Source organism: Mandrillus leucophaeus, unplaced genomic scaffold (assembly GCF_000951045.1).
Source record: "Mandrillus leucophaeus isolate KB7577 unplaced genomic scaffold, Mleu.le_1.0 Scaffold885, whole genome shotgun sequence".
In the NCBI taxonomy this organism is placed as follows: Eukaryota; Metazoa; Chordata; class Mammalia; order Primates; family Cercopithecidae; genus Mandrillus; species Mandrillus leucophaeus.
In genome coordinates, this window is record NW_012109641.1 from 686,421 (window position 1) to 706,076 (window position 19,656).

General features: G+C 46.8%; 1 pseudogene; it reads left to right on the forward strand.

Moving 5' to 3' along the window:
* LOC105531433 overlaps window positions 1-18,943 on the forward strand; it is a 52,855-nt pseudogene extending 33,912 nt beyond the window's left edge.
* Window positions 18,944-19,656: the final 713 nt, after the last annotated feature.

A 19,656-nucleotide genomic window follows, 5' to 3' on the forward strand; every position in this document is an offset into this window, starting at 1 on the left:
AGAGAGAGAGAGAGAAAGAAAGAAAGAAAGAAAGAAAAGAGGAGGGGAGGGGAGAGGAGAGGAGAGGAGAAAAGAGAAGAGAAGGAAATAGAAAAGAAAAGAAATGAAAAGAAAAGAAAAGAAAAAAAAGAAAGAAAACAAAACAAAAGGAAAAGAGAAAGGTAAGGCCAGTGGAATCAGACTGACCTAGGTGGAATCTTGGCTCTGTCACTGTGTAACTCGGGGCTTGTCATCTCTGAACTGTTTTGCTATAAGTCAGTAAATGATAGCTATGCTTATTATGAAAAAAAAAATGTCCTACTTTATCAAGATTCCACAGGCACAGTTGTTCAGGAATGGGATGAATCTATATGGCCACTTCAATGGGGTCAGGAAGTAGTGAAGCTCCTGGGAGGAGGTACGATCAGGTCATTTACAGGACTCAGCAACATCTATACATTGCACAGGTCTGGGCACCTAGAGGTTCCAGAGCCCCTCAGGAGAAGGAGGAAAGAAGAGGATATCACTATCAGGCTTTCTGGGGCTCCATAGAGATAAACACACATTAGAACCCCTGATGCTTCAGCTAGCTGACCAGGTGGGGAGTCTGCCCTAGATACACTCTTAAGTTTTGCGGATAATAAAGCTAGGCAAAACACAATGCAACCTTCCAGACCTTCACACTCCTCTGTTCAGTACTCCAAACCTCAGGGCCCTGAGACTCATGGTGTCCAGCATATTCATATTATATCCACCCCTGTCTAACCTCCGAGGGGAAGGCCTAAATTTTTTCAGGGCTTTTTCCTCCCTCTTTATCAAAAGCTACTCACTGGCTCATCCTCGCTCTCAGGAAAGGAACACTAGGGAATATATGCTCATCAGGGTGGCACATGAAAGAACTGTGGGATCTCCCTTGCTGCCTCCCACTTAGAGATTAGAAAGCTTCTCTGGCAGCTGGAAGTTCTCATATGACAGAATTCTAGACAATGAAAGCAAAGGAGATATCAGCTAGGGATTTTCTGGAAAATCTTTTGCTTTCCTGACATAAGTAACAGGAGCATTTGATGCCGACTCCTTCCTTCTTTCTGCCTTAAATAGTTGTGTGACACTGGAGTTGCAGTAGCTATCTTGTGACCTCAGGTGGCAGTCATGAGGATTAAGATGCTAAAGATGACGATGGAGCCTGGGTCCTTGATGATGCTGTTGAGATGACATAGACTGCCTGTGTCCAAAATGGTTGTACATAAACAATAAATACTCTTTTGTCAAAAGCTAATGTTAGCTGAGTATTCTATTTCTTGCAGCAGAAAGCATTTCCAAGAGGTAAAATTTGGTAGGCTAGTGATTGAAACATGGAGTATTAGAGAAAAGGAGACTTAGAGACAGGGTAACCAACTTGTCCTAGTTTGCCCAGGTAGTGATACAGGTAGTGATCAAGACACTGGACCATAAGCCAGATTCCTGACTCTACATTCAAGGCTCTTTAGTCATATTGCAAAGCCATGTAAATGTATTGTCCTTCCCAGGAAACAAAATTACCAAAATTGGCCAGGCGCAGTGGCTCATGCCTGTAATCCCAGCATTTTGGGAGGATGAGGCAGGTGGATCACCTGAAGTCAGGAGTTGAAGATCAGCCTGGCCAACATGGGGAAACCCCGTCTCTACTAAAAATATAAAAATTAGCTGGGTATGGTGGCGAGAGCTTGTAATCCCAGCTACTCGGGAGGCTGAGGCAGGAGAATTGCTTGAACCAGGAGGCGGAGGTTGCAGTGAGTCAAGATTATGTCATTGCACTCCAGCCTGGACGACAAAAGCTAAACGCCATCTCAAAACAAAATAAACAAAAAATTATCAAAATTACCCCCTTCCATTTGAAGGCATATGACTCCCTGTGGCTCCTAATTGGAATCTGCTCCATTCTGGCATACAAGACATGGCTTCTGCAATGCTGATGCATTTAGAGGAATGTGGCAAAGCTGTGCCTGTGAAGAGCAAAGCTGGAGGCAGCAAGACCACCTCCTGGCTTCTGGAAAGCTGGGACTGGGTCAGAGCCTTCAGGAGGTGTTGTGGTGCATGTGACGAGTGGCTGCCAGCATATTCATGTTAATACAGGTCAGCAGTACCAGGACATGAGGGTACAATGAATCAGCCCTCCCCCTTTCATGGTTTCAGATTCAACAAACACTTACTAGGGCTGACTGTGAGTTGAACACTGGGACTGGTGGTTTCACTCATGTTATCTCACTTAATTTTCAAAATAGATGTGTGAGGCAGGCATGACTGTATTATGCCCACTTTACAGATGAAGAAGAATTCCCTGAAGACACACAGCTTGGTAACTGCAAAGTCAAAGTCCTCTGATCTTTGTATTTTATGTCTGTACTTTTTCCCTTCTATATGACCTTCCCTCCCTTTATGCTCGGTCCCCTTGGCCACTCCCCCTCTCTGCACCCTTCTCCTGGCTCCCGTTCACCCATCTGCTTCTCCTGCCTTCAGCCTTGGTGACACCGGAGAGCAGAAGCCAGGTGCTGACTGTGGCTGTGCCTGTAATATGTGGCTCTTAGCCATATGAACCAGACTCTGGGTGACCTCACAGAAAGACACTGAAGCTAGGGTTTGTGTGGAGAGAAGAAAGTGAGATCCCTCCTAAGCACTGACTTTAATATTTCACACTCTGGCATGAGATGAGTCAGAACTTTCAGGTGCCCTTGAAGTACATTCCTGGCTCAATAGCCACACCCCCAAAGTATGATATCATTCATCCACACTAATCTGTGGATTGATAAACCACTCTGAGACTCAGTTTCCCCATCTGTCAAATGAGGTGGGATTATTTACTGCACATGTTACTATGGGAGAGTAACTAACAGAAACCAGTCAGCAAGATCACCCTCATTCTCTGGAATAAAGGGACAGTAGGCTGGGCATGATGGCTCATGCCTACAGTCCCAGCACTTTGGGAAGCCAAGGCAGGAGAATCACCTTAGCCCAGGAGTTCGAGACCAGCCTGGGTTACATAACAAAACCCCATCTCTACAAAAATATTTTTTATATTAGCCAGGCATGACACCTATAGTCCCAGGTACTCAGGGGACTAAGGCAGGATAATGGCATGATCCCAGGAGGTCGAGCCTGCAGTGAGCTGTGATTGTGCCACTACACTCCAGCCTGGGTGACAGAGTGCTGTCTCATTCATAGATAGATAGGTAGATAGATAGAATTTTATTCCTAGTAGCCTCTTCCTACAGGCTTTCCAGGAGCTCCTGCCACCTCCACAGGACATGCAGGGAGGTCTTCGGTGCTTCTGTTTGTGATCAAAGCCAAAGGGCACCATGCCCACTGCCTCAGACCTCCCCCAGCTCTCTGACCTAGGCTGGAAAGGTCTGGTTTGGCACTCTGTGGGGACTTCACCCCTTGGGAATCAACCGTCTTTTCTCTTTTGTAATTCATTTTCTTCTCAAACTAAAGGTAGTTCTCTGTACCTGCTTCCTTTTATTTTATTTTATTTTTCCTCCAGGAGCCTATCATATTAGCCACCTGCCTACAGGAGAGAGTGAAAGGGATTGGACTTAAGAGGGAGAGGTGGATGGTATGTGAAAGTAAGAGAGAGAGATAGTAAAGGAAATCCCGGGTCGGGTTGTGGCTCATGCCTGTAACCCCAGCACTTTGGGAGGCCGAGGTGGGCAATCTTTTGAGCTCGGTAGTTGAAGACCAGCCTGACCAACATGGTGAAACCCCATCTCTACTAAAATTACAAAAATTAGCCAGGTGTGGTGGTGTGCACCTGTACTCCCAGCTACTGAGGAGGCTGAGGTTGGTGAATCGCTTGAACCCGGAAGCAGAAGTTGCAGTGAGCCGAGATCGTGCCACTGCACTCCAGCCTGGGCGACAGAGGGAGGCTCTGTCTCAAAAAATAAATAAAATAAAATAAAATAGAAAATCTTTCCCTGGCAGTTAGGGCAGCTGGTGCCTCCTGCCAGCAGATGGCAGCACCACACCACAGAACCACAAAACCTGAGGCGCACTGAGCGGAGAGAAGGGGAGAAGCAACCCAAAGTGTAGGAGTTTGGAGTGGGAGCGCAGAGCTGAGGGAGAAGCTGTAACAGGAACCCACAGCAGGAGAGCTAGCATGGAGACTGCCAGACGCAGGGTCTAGACTCCAAGTTCCATCCTGGGATGGAGTCTGCAGGATCTGGTCCATCCATGCTATCATCCAGTCCTCATTTCAAATCTTGCCACATGTTATTTGGATGACTTTGGACAAGCCATTTCTCTGCTGTGAGGCTTAATTTTCTCACCTGCAAAAGGAAGCTGTCTCATCAGCTTGGGCTGCAGTAACAGAACGCCATAGGCCAGGTGGCTTAAACAACAGAAACTTATTTCCTTATAGTTCTGAAGGCTGGAAGTCCAAGATTAGGGTACCAGCATGTTAGTTTCTGGTTCCTCTCTTCCTGGGTTGCAGGCAGCTGCCTTCCTGCTATGTCGTCACATGGCCTTTCCTTTGTATGCATGAAAAGCAAAAGAAGGAGTGTGTGCATGTGTGTGTGTATGTGTGAGACAGAGAGAGAGAGAGAGAGAGAGAGATCTGATGTCTGTTCTCTTCTTATAAGGACACCAGTCCTGTAAGGATTAAGGCTCTACCGCTATGAGCTGGGTTCACCTTAATTACCTTTTAAAGGGTGTGTCTCCAAATAGTCACACCGGGGGCTAGGGCTTCAACATATGGATTCAGGGAGGACACAATTCAGTCAGTAAGAGAAGCTCACAAGAATACCTACTTGACATGGTTGTTATGGGAGCACATAAAAACACGCGAATATGGTAACAAACCATATGGCTCTGACCACTCTAGACAGTGATTAGAAACCTGTTCAAAATTCCCTAAGACCCAGGGAAGAACACAGCACTGTGCTTAGGAACGACCTTGCTTCTATCTTTTCTCATCTCCCAACTCATCTCAGGCAAGCCCAGGCTTTCCCTTGCTGGAACACAAGTTCCTCAATATCCCATGCTTCTTCTTGACCGTTGTAGCAAAACTGCTTGAGACTAGACTTTATGAAGGATTTTCTGGTGGGCAAGACAGTAAATTATCTCCCGTGTCTTCCCATTGGAGACCTAAAAACTCCAGTGGGAAAAGGAAGCCATCTTACTAAATCTTTCTACCATCTGGGCAACAATTGGTGTTGATACAAAGGTAGAAGACCTTATTTAACTGGCCTCAACCTTAAGAAGTCAAGCTAATCTTCTTAAACTAGAGGTCTGGGAAACACATTTGGAATCTGTGGGGTCTTCCTGAAAGGCTATGGGCAAGACAGGTGTGACTTGGGGTTGATCTTCAATAAGAGGGTGAGGCTTGGTGCTTGCACCTGGATTTCCTTACCCCTTCAACTTGACTCCTCTCTGGTGAACAGGCCCAAATGCACTCCTCCTCCATCCCAACATAAGTGCCTCTCTCCACTTATGGTATCAGTTAGAATCTCGAAGAACCTTAGAGATGTGACCACCTGCTTCCACTGTCTTTGTGTCCTGGGGAACATGTGGGACAGAGAAGAGAGGCCGTGGTGGGATGCTGAGGAAGTCAGCCTGACAACCATCTTCATTAGCATCTTCATATTATCATCATCATCAACAATAGCCCATGTTCATTTAACTCACTGTGGGACAGGCTGTGGGCTGGCTTTCATGGGACCATGTTCATTGGGATCTGAGTCCTGGTGCTAAAGGAACACCTGGTCTAGCCAGGGGAGCTGGCTAATCAATGGCATGTGTAATGTGCTTCATGTGTGCATGGCACTTTGCAAGTTTTCAAGAACTTCATGGAGGTGGTGAACGTAGCTGAAGTAGTGTAAGAAGGCTTCATGCAGGAGATGGGCTTTGAGCTGAAAGCTGAATATTAAGTAGCAGTTAGACAATAAGAAGAGAAGGGCAGGCAGGCAGGAGGAATGCCATGAGCAAATGCTTGGAGAAGGGGGAGGTATGCTAGATCTCAGCCCGCGTGGCTGCTGCTGAGATAAGTAATAGTGATAAGACTGGAAAGGAATGGGGACAGTTCTTGGAGGATCTTGAATGTCAGGCTGGGGCATTCAGATTTCCCTATTAGGCCCTTGAGAGCTAGTGAAACTGGAGTCTGTCCTCACTCTGCCTGGAGCTAAGACCTAGCATTTTCAGACCATTCTCTGAATACCTATTTCCTCCCCTCACTGTCTCCCCAAAGGTTAGACTGGGGACTAAAATCCTCCTGTGCTGTAATATCAAGCTGACTTAGAGCAAACGGCCCTTCTACTGGGGCCTGCATCCAGAGGCCTCCACCTCCCCCTCCCCTCCCCGGCCTTCACATTCCAATTCCCCGGCTGCGAACTCATGTGAGATCATAAGTCACAGTACCATAAACCACTCCAGAGTGTGTAATAAGTGAATTATTTACCAATGACCCTGGCTAAACGTTCACAGGGATAAATGATTAAGCCGCAGATCTGTCAAAAAGTTCCCATAAATAAGTAATTCTGTGCCGCCTTAATGGGCTTTGTAAATTACTCATTCATGCCACTGCTGGATCACTCTCTGGGGTAAATTCCTCACACCTGCTGATTTACTGCTGAGGTCTGCACAGGGTGAAACAAATTCTGCTAGCCAGCTGGGCAGACACCCTGGGTGCCAACCCACCTGGCTGAGTCCCCAGGCATGAGGATACTGGAAACAACAAGTCTCCTGTGTCATCTGACAAAAATGTGGGGTCCGAGGTGGGCTGACCTTCTGGGCCACTTGGAGTTTATCCTGCAGGGCAACACTGCAGGGCCAGAATCCTTCTCCTACAGGAATCTATTCAGTGAGCATGTACTTAGCATGTCCTATGTCCTAGGCTCTGTGTTAGATGCTTAGACCCCAAAGACACAGAAGTGTGCCCCATTGGGCTTGGTCACATGAATGAAAGAAGACTGGATATGCAAAGTAACTGATGCCATAGTAGAATGCTACTTGAGGCCACTGGGGGAGTATCTAGGACAGGTGGAGAAACTGAGGAGATGGCAAAGTATGGGGTTTGAGTTTCACTTTGTGCTAGAAAAGCCTCACTCCAATTCAATCAAAATGGGCTGAGCCCTGTTGCTGTGATAGTGAACAGTCCTAGAACTTCAGTGGCTTACAACCACAAAGGTTTATTTTTCACTATGCAATCTTGAGGGTCAGTTGAGGGCTCTGTTCAACCTCAACATCCTCCTCCCCCTAGGACCCGGGCTGACAGCACAACATCACCTAGGTTATTGCCAGTCACTGTGACCAAGGCAAAAGAGAACATGGCAGAGCATAACTTGCTTCCTAAAACTTCTGGCCAGCAGTGACACTTCCACTCACATATTGGCCAAAGTCCCATAGTCATGCTTTAATTCAACTGAGACAGAAAATTCTAACCTGCGAAAGAGAGGGAAAAAAAGATTTGTGAACAATCCTAATGACTACCGCACATGCAATTTCTGGTCCTGTGAATCTAGGAACTGCTGTGGACTGAATGCATGCATTCCCCAATGTAATGGTATTTAGAGGTGGGGCCTTTGGGAGGTAATTAGGTCATAAGGGTGCACCCCTCACAAATGGGATTAGTGCCCTAAAATACACAAAAGAGATGATCTATCTCTCTCTCTCCACCATGTGAGGACACAGCAAGAGGTCCAGCAAGAAGCTCAGAACCCATCTGCTGAAGCACAGAAGAGGGGCTCAGGACCCCATATGCTGAAGCTCAGAAGAGTGGCTCAGGACCCATCTGCAGGAGCTCAGAAGAGGGACTCAGGACCCCATGTGCTGAAGCTCAGAAGAGGGGCTCAGGACCCCATATGCTGAAGCTCAGAAGAGGGGCTCAGGACCCCCATCTGCTGAAGCTCAGAAGAGCAGCTCAGAACCCCATCTGCTAGCACCCTAATTTTGGACTTTCAGTCTTCAGAACTGTGAGAGATACATTTCTGTTTTATAAGCCACCCTGTCTATGGTATTTGTCATAGCAACCCAATCTAACCAAGACTCTAGTGTACATCTGTGGGTAGGTTCCTAAACTTATCTTTTGTTTTCTTCAGCTATGGAATGGGGTAAGAATAATAAGAACAACCTCTGAGAGGATTAAATGTGATAATCCGTGTAATGCACTGAGCACCATGTCTGGCACATAGTAAGTGCTCAGTCGCTCTGTTAGCCTTTGTTATTACCATTATTATTATCATTAGGTGTGACAGCAGCAGTGGTATCCTGCAGAAGTGGACCTCTGAAGTTGAATATTGAAGAGCAGGTCACACACACAAACACATATGCACACTCACCTTTACTGGTTAACCTGGTCTGAGGTAACAACATCCTCTCCAATATCCTCTCTCCATCACCACCACCAATATCTTTAGTCAGAAGCAGGTGGCAGTGATGGGCATTGCAGTAGGCCTGAGCTGCCACCGTCTTCTCTCTTCTCTACACACATGGAGCGTTTGCGTCGCTCAGGTCACTCACCCACCCCAGGCCTCAGTTACTTCACTACAAAAACAGAACAATAATACTATTTAATGCCCCAAGAGCTGGGCCAGAGAATCCTTCAACTTCCCCTTCCGTGCCAACGCCTTTGATTCTTTTCTCCAACTGTCATCACCCCCACGCCTTGCAGCCTTCCTGGACCATATCCCTGAACTGGTCCTACATGACTCATGGCCTGGGTTCCAGGTGGCCCGGAAAGAAGGGGAGGAGCTTCAGATGTGGCCTGGGTTTCCTCTGCCTTCCCAGAGGCCAAAGAGACATCTGTTCCTGTGGCTGTCATGTCAGCACAAAATGTGTGCCAAGGGAACAGCAGGAAGAAGAGTGTGTAAATCGGCTGCTTTTCTGTGTGTGTTTCAAACTGCCTTGTAGAGGCACAGAGCCATTGTTGAGAGGAGATCCCTGAACTGTTGTTGACCACTGAGGAGCCCACTGTCCTTCATCAGCTTGCACAGGGGACTGTGAGACTTAATAAGCTGATTGTCATTTAGATTATCAAGGGTACAGTTCTGGGCCCACGGGTCACAGCTCTGCCTGCTCTGCCTGAGCAAGCCAGAGGAGGCTGGGAAGTTTTATGTTCCACTCTGGAAAAGAAGACATGATTTCCCATCTTTCATAATCAAACCAACTCACACTCATTCACAGCTTGGCAGGCTTTCAGCACTGCGTGAGCATCAGTCAACTCCTCATTCGATTCATTCCCCGGCAAGCCTCTGCCGTGAGCAAGAGGCAGGTCCTAAGACATGTTTACTGTGCAGTCTGTGCCTTCTAGAAAGGTACAGACTATTAGGGGAGATGAGACAGAGGTGTTGCAAAATGATTGTGTAAAACAACAGGTGTTGAATGTGGTGAGGGTCAATTGAAAAACAACAGCTCTCTGATGACAATCAGCAGACAAAGAAAAGACTTGTTACATCAGAAGCTTTCCTTACCCACTTTCCAGCCTGGTGGATGTGGTCTTAGCCTTGGATCTGGCAGATGCTTTAGAAAGAGATCAGGGTTCTGACCACTGAGTCAGGGTGAACTGGACAGCTATGAAGGTGAGAAGAGTGAAGCAGGAGAGAGTAAGGATGATACTTACCATGAAGGTCTGTGAGCCAGTTCAACTGTTTCTAGCACATTTATAGAAGCAAGGAGAGCTGTCCTGGTGGGACAGAGCGTAAAGATGGGGAAACTGTGAGACTTTTTGCCCTTCTCTTGTAAGACTTTTGATATTAAAATCAAAACAAATATTCGTTGCAAACCTATTTATATGTGTCATGCACTGGGTTAGGGCTGTTCATTCTGTTGTATAACTTACTCCTCACCACAGCCCTTTGAATATGTTTTACAATTCCTACTTCCTAGATTATTAAATTGAGGCTCAAAGAAGGAAATGATTCATACACTGGTAAGTGTTGAGCCAGAATATACAGCCAGGTCTTCTAAAACCTGCCTCCAAATTTCCTCCCCATGACCATCCTCCACTAGGTGGCCATAGTGAGCCACTTGAAATACCAAATCCCATTATATTGTTCCTTAACCTACAATCCTGCAGTGGCTCCCAGTATCCCCAGGACAAAGTCAAAACCCTGGGTATGGCATACAAGACCTTCTATGCTCAGCTAATTATATTTTCAATCTCATATTCCATCTAATCCCTGCCTCATCATCTGCACCCAATGATAAGAAATGCTATCATTTCTTGAGCATCTACAATGTGCCAGACACTGTCCCAAGCACTTCACATGAATTGATTTGTTTCCTTCTCATGACAACCCTATGAGGCAGACACTGTGATATTCCCCACATTATGATTGAGGAAACTGATTCACATAGTGGTTTAGTAATGTGATCAAAATCACATATCTTGCAGAGAGTCTGGGAGTCACACCCAGGCAGTTCAGTTCTAGAAGAGAAATGCTGCTCTCTTTGTGATTTCCACACACAACAAGCTGTTTCAGGCTTCCAGGATTTGATTTATATTCTCCCTTCTACCTGAAATGCCATTCCCTTCTTTCTTCCCCTGGATAAAAATCACTTATCTTTCAAGACTTGGTTTAGTACTTATCTTTTCAAAGTATTTGCGTTAGTCCATTTCACATGGCTATAAAGGAATACCTGAGGCTGGGTAATATATAAAGAAAAGAGGTATATTTGGACTCATGGTTCTGCAGGTTGTATAAGAAGCATGGTACTGGTAACTGCTCCTGGTAAGACCCCAGGAACCTTCCAATCATGGTGGAAAGCAAAGGGAAGTCAGTATATCACATGGCAAGAGAAGGAGCAAGAGAGAGAGAGGGGATAGGGTGCCAGGCTCTTTTAAACAACCAGGTCTCATGTGAACTCATAGAATGAGAACTCACTCATTGCCACAAGGACAGTATCATGCCATTTGTGAAGGATCTGCCTTCATGACTGAAACACCTCCCACCAGGCCCACCTTCAACATTATAGGTCACATTTCACCATGAGATTTGGAGGGGACAAAACATCCAAATCATATCTTTTGGACCCTGGCTCCCCAAATTTCATGGTATTCTTACATTGCAAAATACAATCATCTTTTCCCAATAGTCCCCAAAAGTCTTAGCTCATTCCAGCACCCACTCAATCAAAAGTCCAAAGTCTCATCTGAGACTCAAGGCAGGTTCCTTCTACTTATGAGTCTGTAAAATCAAAAACAAGCTATTTACTTCCAAGATACAATGGTGATACCAGTACTGGGTAAACATTCCACTCTGAAAGGGAGATACCAGCCAAAAGAAAGGGACAACAGGCACCACAGGAGTCTGAAACCCATCAGGGCAATCCTTACCTCTTAAAGCTCCAAAACAATCTTTGACTCCATGTCCTGCATCCTGTGCACATTGATGCAAGAAGTGGGCTCTCAAGGCCTTGGACACTGTGGTTTTGCAGAGTGCAGGCCCTGTGGCTGCTCTCACAGGTTGGAGTTAAGTGTCTGTGGCTTTTTCAGATTCAGGGTGCATGCTGCCACTGGCTCTCCCATTCATGGGTCTGGAGGACAGTGGCCTCCTTCCCACAGCTCCACTAGGTAGTGCCCTAATGCGAACTCTGTGTCAGGGCTCCAATCCCACATTTCCCCTTGGCACTGCCCTAGTAAAGTCTCTCTGTGGGGGTTCTGTCCCTGCAACAGGCTTCTGTCTGGGCACACAAGCTTTCTAATACATCCTCTGGAATCTAGGTGGGAGCTGCCAAGACTTCTTCATTCTTGCACTTTGCATGCCTGCAGGCTTAACCCCATGGGGAAGCTACCGGTCTTATAGTGGCATTCTCCAAAGCAGCAGCCTGAGCTGCATCTTGGCCCCTTTGAGCCAAGACTGGAGTTTGAGTGACCAGGATGTGGGGACAGTATTCTGAGGCTACAGAGAGCAGCAGGACCCTGGGCCTGGTGCCCAAAACCATTCTTTCCTCCTAGGCCACTGGGCCTGTGATAGGAGGCGCTGCCTTAAAGATTTCAGAAATGCCTCTGAGGCCTTTTTCCCATTGTCTTGGATATTAGCACTTGATTCCCTTTTAGTCATGCTAATCCCTCTAGCAAGTGGTTGATCCACAGCCAGCTTATCTTCCTCTTCTGAAAATGCTCTTTCCTTCTCTACCATCCAACCAGGTTGTAAATTTTCAGAAGTTTTATGCTCTGCATCCCTTTTAATTATAACTTCCAATTTTAAGTCATTATTTTGTTCTCACATCTGATAACAGGCTGTTAGAAGTAGCTATGTGCATCTTGAATGCTTTGCTGCTTAGAAATTCTGCCAGATACCCTAGGTCATCACTCTTAAGTTCAACCTTCCCCAGCTCCTAGGCCCAGACACAATGCAGCCAAGTTCTTTAAGGCATAACAAGGGTGACCTTTGCTCTAATTCTCAATAAATTCCTTATCCCTATGAGACCTCATCAGCCTGGCCTTCACTTTCCATATTTCTATCAGCATTTTGGTCAAAACCGCTTAACAAATCTCTAAGATGTTCCAAACTCCCTCTCATCTTCCTGTCTTCTTCTGAGCCCTCCAAACTCTTCCAACCTCTGCCTGTTATCCAGTTCCAACACTGCTTCCACATTTTCAAGTATCTTTATAGCAATGCCCTACTTTTTGGTACCAATTTTTTTGTTAGTCCATTTTGCATTGCTATAAAGAAATACCTGAGGCTGGGTAATTCATAAAGAAAAGAGGTATCTTTTGGCTCACAGTTCTGTGGGCTGTATAAGAAGCATGGTGGCAGCATCTGCTTCTGGTAAGGCCTCAAGAGTCTTCCAATCATGGTGGAAGGCAAAGTGGAAGCCAGTGTATCACACGGCAAGAAAGGGAGCAATATAGAAGGGAGGGGGTGCTGGGTTCTTTGAAACAACCAGATGTCATGTAAACTAATAGAAGGAGAACTCACTCATTACTGCAAGGACAGCACCAAGTCATTCATGAGGGATCCACTCCCAAGATTCAAACACCTCCCACTAGGCCCACCTCCAACATTTCTTTTTCTTTTTTTGAGACAGAGTCTTGCTCTGTCACTCAGGCTGGAGTGCAGTGGCACGATCTTGGCTCACTGCAACCTCCGCCTCTTGGGTTCAAGCAATTCTCCTCTCTCAGTCTCCTGAGTAGTTGGGGCTACAGGCATGTGCCATCATGCCAGGCTAATTTTTTTGTATTTTTAGTAGAGATGGGGTTTCACCATGTTGCCTAGGATGGTCTCGATCTCTCGACATTGTGATCGGCCTGCCTCAGCCTCCGAAAGTGCTGGGGTTACAGGTATGAGCCACCACACCTGGCCTCCAACATTTCAACATAAGATTCGGATGGAACAAAACATCCAAATTAGCCTAGAGTTTAAATTCTCTCTGGGGTGCACTGATACAGACTCCTGTAAACAGCTCTATGCCATCTCTTCTGCCTGTGTGTCTGTCTCCCGCTAGACTTATGGCAACTTGAGAACAGACTATACCATATTCATCCTTATTTCTCCAATCTTAAAGAAAAAATCTTGGCCCCATTTCCCTCTGTAGTTACCACCCTTTTATTTCCTTCTTTATACAGCATAATGTCTCACACCGTTGTCCATACTCATTGTTTCTCATGTCTTTCCTCACATTCTTTTTCAAACCCACTTCAGGCAGGCCTTAACCCCCACTACCCCACCAGGAAGGTTGCAGTCTTTGACACAGCTGACCACTCTTTTCCCGTTGAAATTCTTTCTCCCCTTGGTTTCCAGGACACCACCCTCCCCTGAGTTTGTCTCCACTCTCCTTCAATGTCTCCTTTGCTGGTTCCTTCTTTTCTCCTTGACCTCCAAAGATTGGAGCGCCCCCAATTTCAATCCCCAGACCTCTTCTCTTTTCTTATCCACACTCACTCACATCTTAGGTGATCTCATTCAGTCTCATGGCTTTAAATACCATCTATATGCTAATGACTCCCAAGTCTGCTCAGAATATTCTTTCCTGAATTCTACATTCTGTTATCCAACTATATAGTAACTTTCTCCACTTGGGTGTCTAAGAGATACCTCAAACTGAATATGTCAAAAAACAAGTTACTGTTCTTTCCTCATGCCCCCCACCTGCTCCTACTGCTTTCTTTTCTGTCACAACAGATGGCACTGCCTTCATCCTTCCAGTTGTGCAGGCTGAGATTGCAGACATCATCCTCAACTTTGCTCTTCTCATACTTCACGTCTAATCATCAATAAATCATGTCCATACTGTCTTCAAGAGAAATCCAGACCCCCGCTCTCATCTTAACTCAAGCCACTCTTCACGGATGGTTGAGTAGTCCCCCCCATGGCTCTCTGCCTTTACCCCTTTCCCTTTGCCCTCTATCCTTGACATGGTAGCCAAAGTGTTTCTGTTAAAGCATAAGTCAGGCCATATTGCAATCATCCCTCTGCTCAAACCTTCCATTGGTAGCACATCTTATTGGTATTAAAAGCCCAGAGTCGGCCAGGAGCAGTGGCTCACTCCTATAATCCCAGCACTTTGGGAGGCCAAGGCAGGTGGATGACCTCAGGTCAGGAGTTAAAGATCAGCCTGGCCAACGTGGTGAAACCCCATTTCTACTAAAAATACAAAAATTAGCCAGGCATGGTAACACGTGCCTGTAAACCCAGCTATTCAGGAGGTTGAGGCATGAGAATCGCTTGAACCCAGGAGGCGGAGGTTGCAGTAAGCAGAGATGGTACCACTGCACTCCAGCCCCGGCAACAGAGCAAGACTTTGTCTTAAAAAAATAGAAAAGCCCAGATCTCTACAGTGACCTCTACAGCTGCTAATTGCCGGTCTCACCACTGCCTTTCTGATCATTTACTATTCTCCTCATCCTCTGGGCTTGAGTTACACCTCCACGTCTTTGCTGTTACTCAAACACATTAAATGTGCTCCTACCTCACAGCCTTCACATTTGCTGAGGCCTCTCTAGAATACTTTCTCCAGATTTCTGGATGTCTAACTCCCTCACCTCCTTTAAGTTGTTATTAAATGTCACCTTTTCAGTAAGTCTTTTCCTGGTAAACGCTTCCCACCTCCCAATATGTTATTTCCTCACTTTCTTCTTAGTCCCCTTAGTACTTATCATTACCTAACAGAATATGCATTTTACTTATTTATAATATTAACTGTTTATTTCCCCTTCATAAAGGCAGAGATTTGGGGGATTCTACTTTTATCACTGCTGTTTCTTCTTTGCCTTGTACAACACTTAGCATGTAGTAGGCACTCAATAAATATTGGTTGAATGAATGAATGAATGAATGAATGAGTCTTTGTGGTTTTAGTGCCTACATCCTTTGTAAACATTTGTTGAACTGAGCAAGTTCTCCAAAGTCCACCACAGAGTGGTGTTTCTTTATTGGCAGCAAGCACTGCAAATTTTCCAACATCAGACGCTCCTCCATTCACATGTAAATACAGAAACATAGCCCCTAGCCAGAGAGAAATTACTTCTGTGTTCTCTCTTATAGGTTGATTGCCTAGGCCTCTGTCCCATCCATCAGAGAGAAGAACAGACAGTTGACTAGAATGTGGTTCACTTACAAACAGAAGAAATGACTCAAAAACCAGCTACTTGATGAGCAAAGTTCTGGAAAATGCTCTGTTCAGAAGGAGAGAGGCAGTTTCTTGCTCACCTGGGAGGAAATTTCTGGTTTATTGTGTTTCTCTCCAAAGTTATGGCTTTCCAATCCTGCCAGAAGCCACCAAGGGAGCACTGCCTTTCAGAGTAGGGCTTCCAATTCTGAAAAATTAATTTTAAATAGAGACACATTACACCTCCCCACAGAACACTTAGCAAGAAAGTGCTACTTAGACTGGGCTTGGCTGCCAAGTCTGCTCAGGTTGGGGTACTGATGGTGGGTGGCTCTTTGTCCCCCTAGCCCATCCCCATAGGCCCAGCCCTGGCCTGTCTCCCAGCTCCTCCTCCCTTTCTGAATCTATACCCACAGTTCTGCCTTCTCTTTTGCTCCTCATCAGTGATTTAAATTCCACGAATATTTATTAAATGTCTGCTTTTTTGCCTTGCACTGTGCTAGGTACAGGGAAAGGGTACGAAGACAGAATGAACGTTTCATCATTCCAATCATTAGCACTGAAAAAGATACATTTTAGAGGCTTGGCATGGTGGTCATGCCTGTAATCCCAGCACATTGGGAGGCCGAGGCAGGAGGGTCACTTAAGGTCAGGAGTTTGAGACCAGACTAGCCAAGAGAGTGAAACTCCATCTCTATTAAAAATACAAAAATTAGCCAGGTGTGATAGTGCCCACCTGTAGTCCCAGCTACTTGGGAGGCTGAGACAGGAGAACCTGGGCGGTGGAGGTTGCAGTGAGCTCAGATCGCACCACTACTTCCCCTTTCTCCCTACATAATGAGTTCTACACCACCAGGCTACTTATTGCCTACCTCCCCTCTCACCATTGCCGTATTCCAGCTTCCATGTCTTTCTTTCTGCCCAGATTTTTGACCTACAAAACTGTGAGCAAGTAAATGTATATTGTTTTAAGCTGCTATATTTGTGACATTTTGTTACACAGCAGTGATAACTAATACAAACAGGAAAAAAAATTGGCCTTTAAGGTTTACTTCTAATCTTAGCCCTTTAACTCAGTGATATCACCAGTCCCAGAGGTCTTGAACCAGTAAAGCAGTATCCAAGAAATGTGCCTGGTCTGAGTTTCTGTGGGATCTTTTTCATACAGAAGACTCCTCAGAGCAGAGCAGCCATATCTTTCCCATTAATTTGAAACACTCAGTGCCAGAGACCACATCTCCTGCACTTTTGGATCCTTTCTGCTGTTCCTTCTGCCTTCCCTCCAGGCCCTGATATTTCCCAGGTGTTAGGAAACCTTGGTGGATTAAAGTTTTCAAGATACTCCTCTTAAGAGGACAGGCATAGGAAACAACCCAAGTCTACAGGGGATTGGTTAAAGAAATCATTTTATATCCACATAATGAAATGCTATGCACTTGTTACAGAAAAAAGTGAAGCCATCTCTATAGAAATGGGGAAACCTCCTGGATATATGGTTAAGTGAAAAATGCAAAGGGTAAATCAGTGAATACTACCATTTGTATAAGAAAGGAGGAATATACACATATGCATTTGCGTGGGCTTCTGTCTGCATAAACACTGGGAAGACACAGCAGAAGCTAATTAAAACTACTCCCTATAAGGGATGGGGTTGAGGAAGACACAGGGTAGGTGGAAGTGGTAAGAAGAAAATTCCTCGATGTATTCAGTTTTGTGTCATTTTTTGGAAACTTTGAACTAGTCAAAAGATATGATTTAAAGGCACTGAAACATTGGGGGCAGGAGGGGGATGGGAAGAGATTTCTAAAGGACCAAAGACACTGAAGAGCTATGATTCTACAATAGGCAGACCCCAAATCACAGAGTAAGAAACCAGAGGCCGGCTTTGCTCTTGGGAGCAGGAGGTTGGTAACCCTGTGTGCTAGGTTATATTTGCCAGCTTACATGGGCCTGTGTGGCCAGGTAGTTCTGAGGTGGCCTGAATATGGAGGGAAAAGTGGGAAAGGTGTTAGGGTGTGTTGGTGCGTGTCACAGCATCCAGTCTAAGGTGATCCTGTGACCTGTAGGATTTGGTGGCAGACTGTCTAGACATATAAGGTGTTATGGGCTGAATTGGGTCTCCCAGAATTCATATGTTGAAGTCCTAACCCCAGTATCTCAGAATTGACAATATTTGGGGATAGGGTCTTTAAGTTAAAATGAAGTCATTAAAGCGGGTCCTAATCTAACCGATGTTCTTATAAGAAGAGGAAATTAGGACACAGGTATGCATACAGGGAAGACCATGTGAGGACACAGAGAGAAGAGGCCGCCTATAAGCCAAGGAGGCCTCAGAAGGAACTAGCCTTGTGAACACCTTGACCTGGAACTAACTTCTAGCCTCCAGAGCTAGGGGAAAAATCAACTATTTGTTTGTCTGTTTTTGTTTTTTTGAGACAGTGTCTCGCTCTGCCACCCAGGCTGGTGTTCAATGACATGATAGCTCACTGCAACCTCCACCTCCCGGGTTCAAGTGATTATCCTGCCTCAGCCTCCCAAGTAGCAAGGATTACAGGCGCCCGCCACCACACCCAGCTAATTTTTTTGTATTTTTAGTAGAGACGGGGTTTCACCATGTTGGCCAGGCTGGTCTCGAACTCCTGACCTCACGTGATCCACCTACCTCGGCCTCCCAAAGTGCTGGGATTACAGGCAGGAGCCATGGTGCCCAGTCACTATTGTTGTTTAAGCTACCCAGTCTGTGCTACTTTGTTATGGTAGCCCTAGAAAATTAGTATAATACAGAAGGGAACTGGAGGGCAGTGGAAACTGCTCTGCTAGGAAAGGGGTGAGCTTGGAGGACAGAGGTGGGTGGTATTGCGATGACACTGGGGAAGCACAGCTCAGGGGATCCTGTGACAAAATGAAAAGGGTGGGAGCTTTGAAAAGAGGAGCTAGGGGTCGGGCGCAGTGCCTCACGCCTGTAATCCCAGCACTTTGGAAGGCCAAGGCAGCCGGATCACTAGGTCAAGAGATCGAGATCATCCTGGCCAACATAATGAACCCCGTCTCTACTTAAAAAAAATACAAAAATTAGCTGGGCGTGGTGGCGCGCCCCTGTAGTCCCAGCTACTCGGGAAGCTGAGGCTGAAGAATCGCTTGAACCTGGGAAGCGGAGGTTGCAGTGAGCCAAGATCGCGCCTCTGCACTCCAGCTTGGCGACAGAGCTAGACTTAGTCCCCCCCACCCCACCCCCCCAAAAAAAGAGGTAGGAACTTTGTGTATGATTGGGGGGGAGGGTTGCAGAAGACAAAAAGTCTCATTTCTCTCTCTTAAAATCTCATGTTCCCCTGGGCCAGCCCATTTTCCCCAGGGCCACACTCTCAATGTGCCTCTGTTCTGTTCAGGGAGCAGAAGGTTTGGCTCCAAGGAGGATATAGAACTGCCCCCGGCCCTCCCCGCCATCTGACGGCCCATTGTGTCCCCAGAGCTGGGTGGAGTGATTCCGAGGGGAAAAATTCCCTCTTGCTCCGGGAAGTCCACTGACTCCCCGGGCTCCTCGCTGCTAACTGGGGGCAGGGGGTGGGCGGATCTGAGGCTGGGGAGGGGCTGCAGTCTGGGGGCTGCGGGCCAGGGATTTGCGGCTGCCTCAGCGGGCGGCGCCTCCTCCCTTGCTTTTGCCACCGGCGCCTCGTCCCTAGCCCCTCGCCCCTCGACCCCGCGGCAGCTGGGCCCGGGCCCTCCGCTTCCCTCAGCCCTTTGTGACTCTAGTTTATTTTCCAGTTAATGAAATGGGGGGAAGGCTGAGTCCCTGCCGCTGCCCCTGGAGACGCCGGAGTTCTGAAGGCATCTCCTCCGCGAGACTCCAGCCTGCGTCCCTGTCCCCTTGCCCCGCCCCAGGCCGCCATTGGGTCACACCTGCCGAGCATCCCCGCCACAAAGGGCCTCAGTCCGCCGGCAGGCAGCGGCTGCGATGGGGCCTGGGCCGAGGTCGGTGTTTGCTGGTGTGGGAGGGAAAGCCCTGCGACCTGGAGGTCTAACGCTGCCATTTGCCTGCTGTGCATCGCCCAGGAAGTCACTCAACCCTTTCTGAGACTTTGCTGCACCCTGTGTAAGACATGTCGTAGTAAGTGGGACATTGCTCTTCCCTCTGGAGTCAGGGAAGGTGAGGGAGACAGAAAG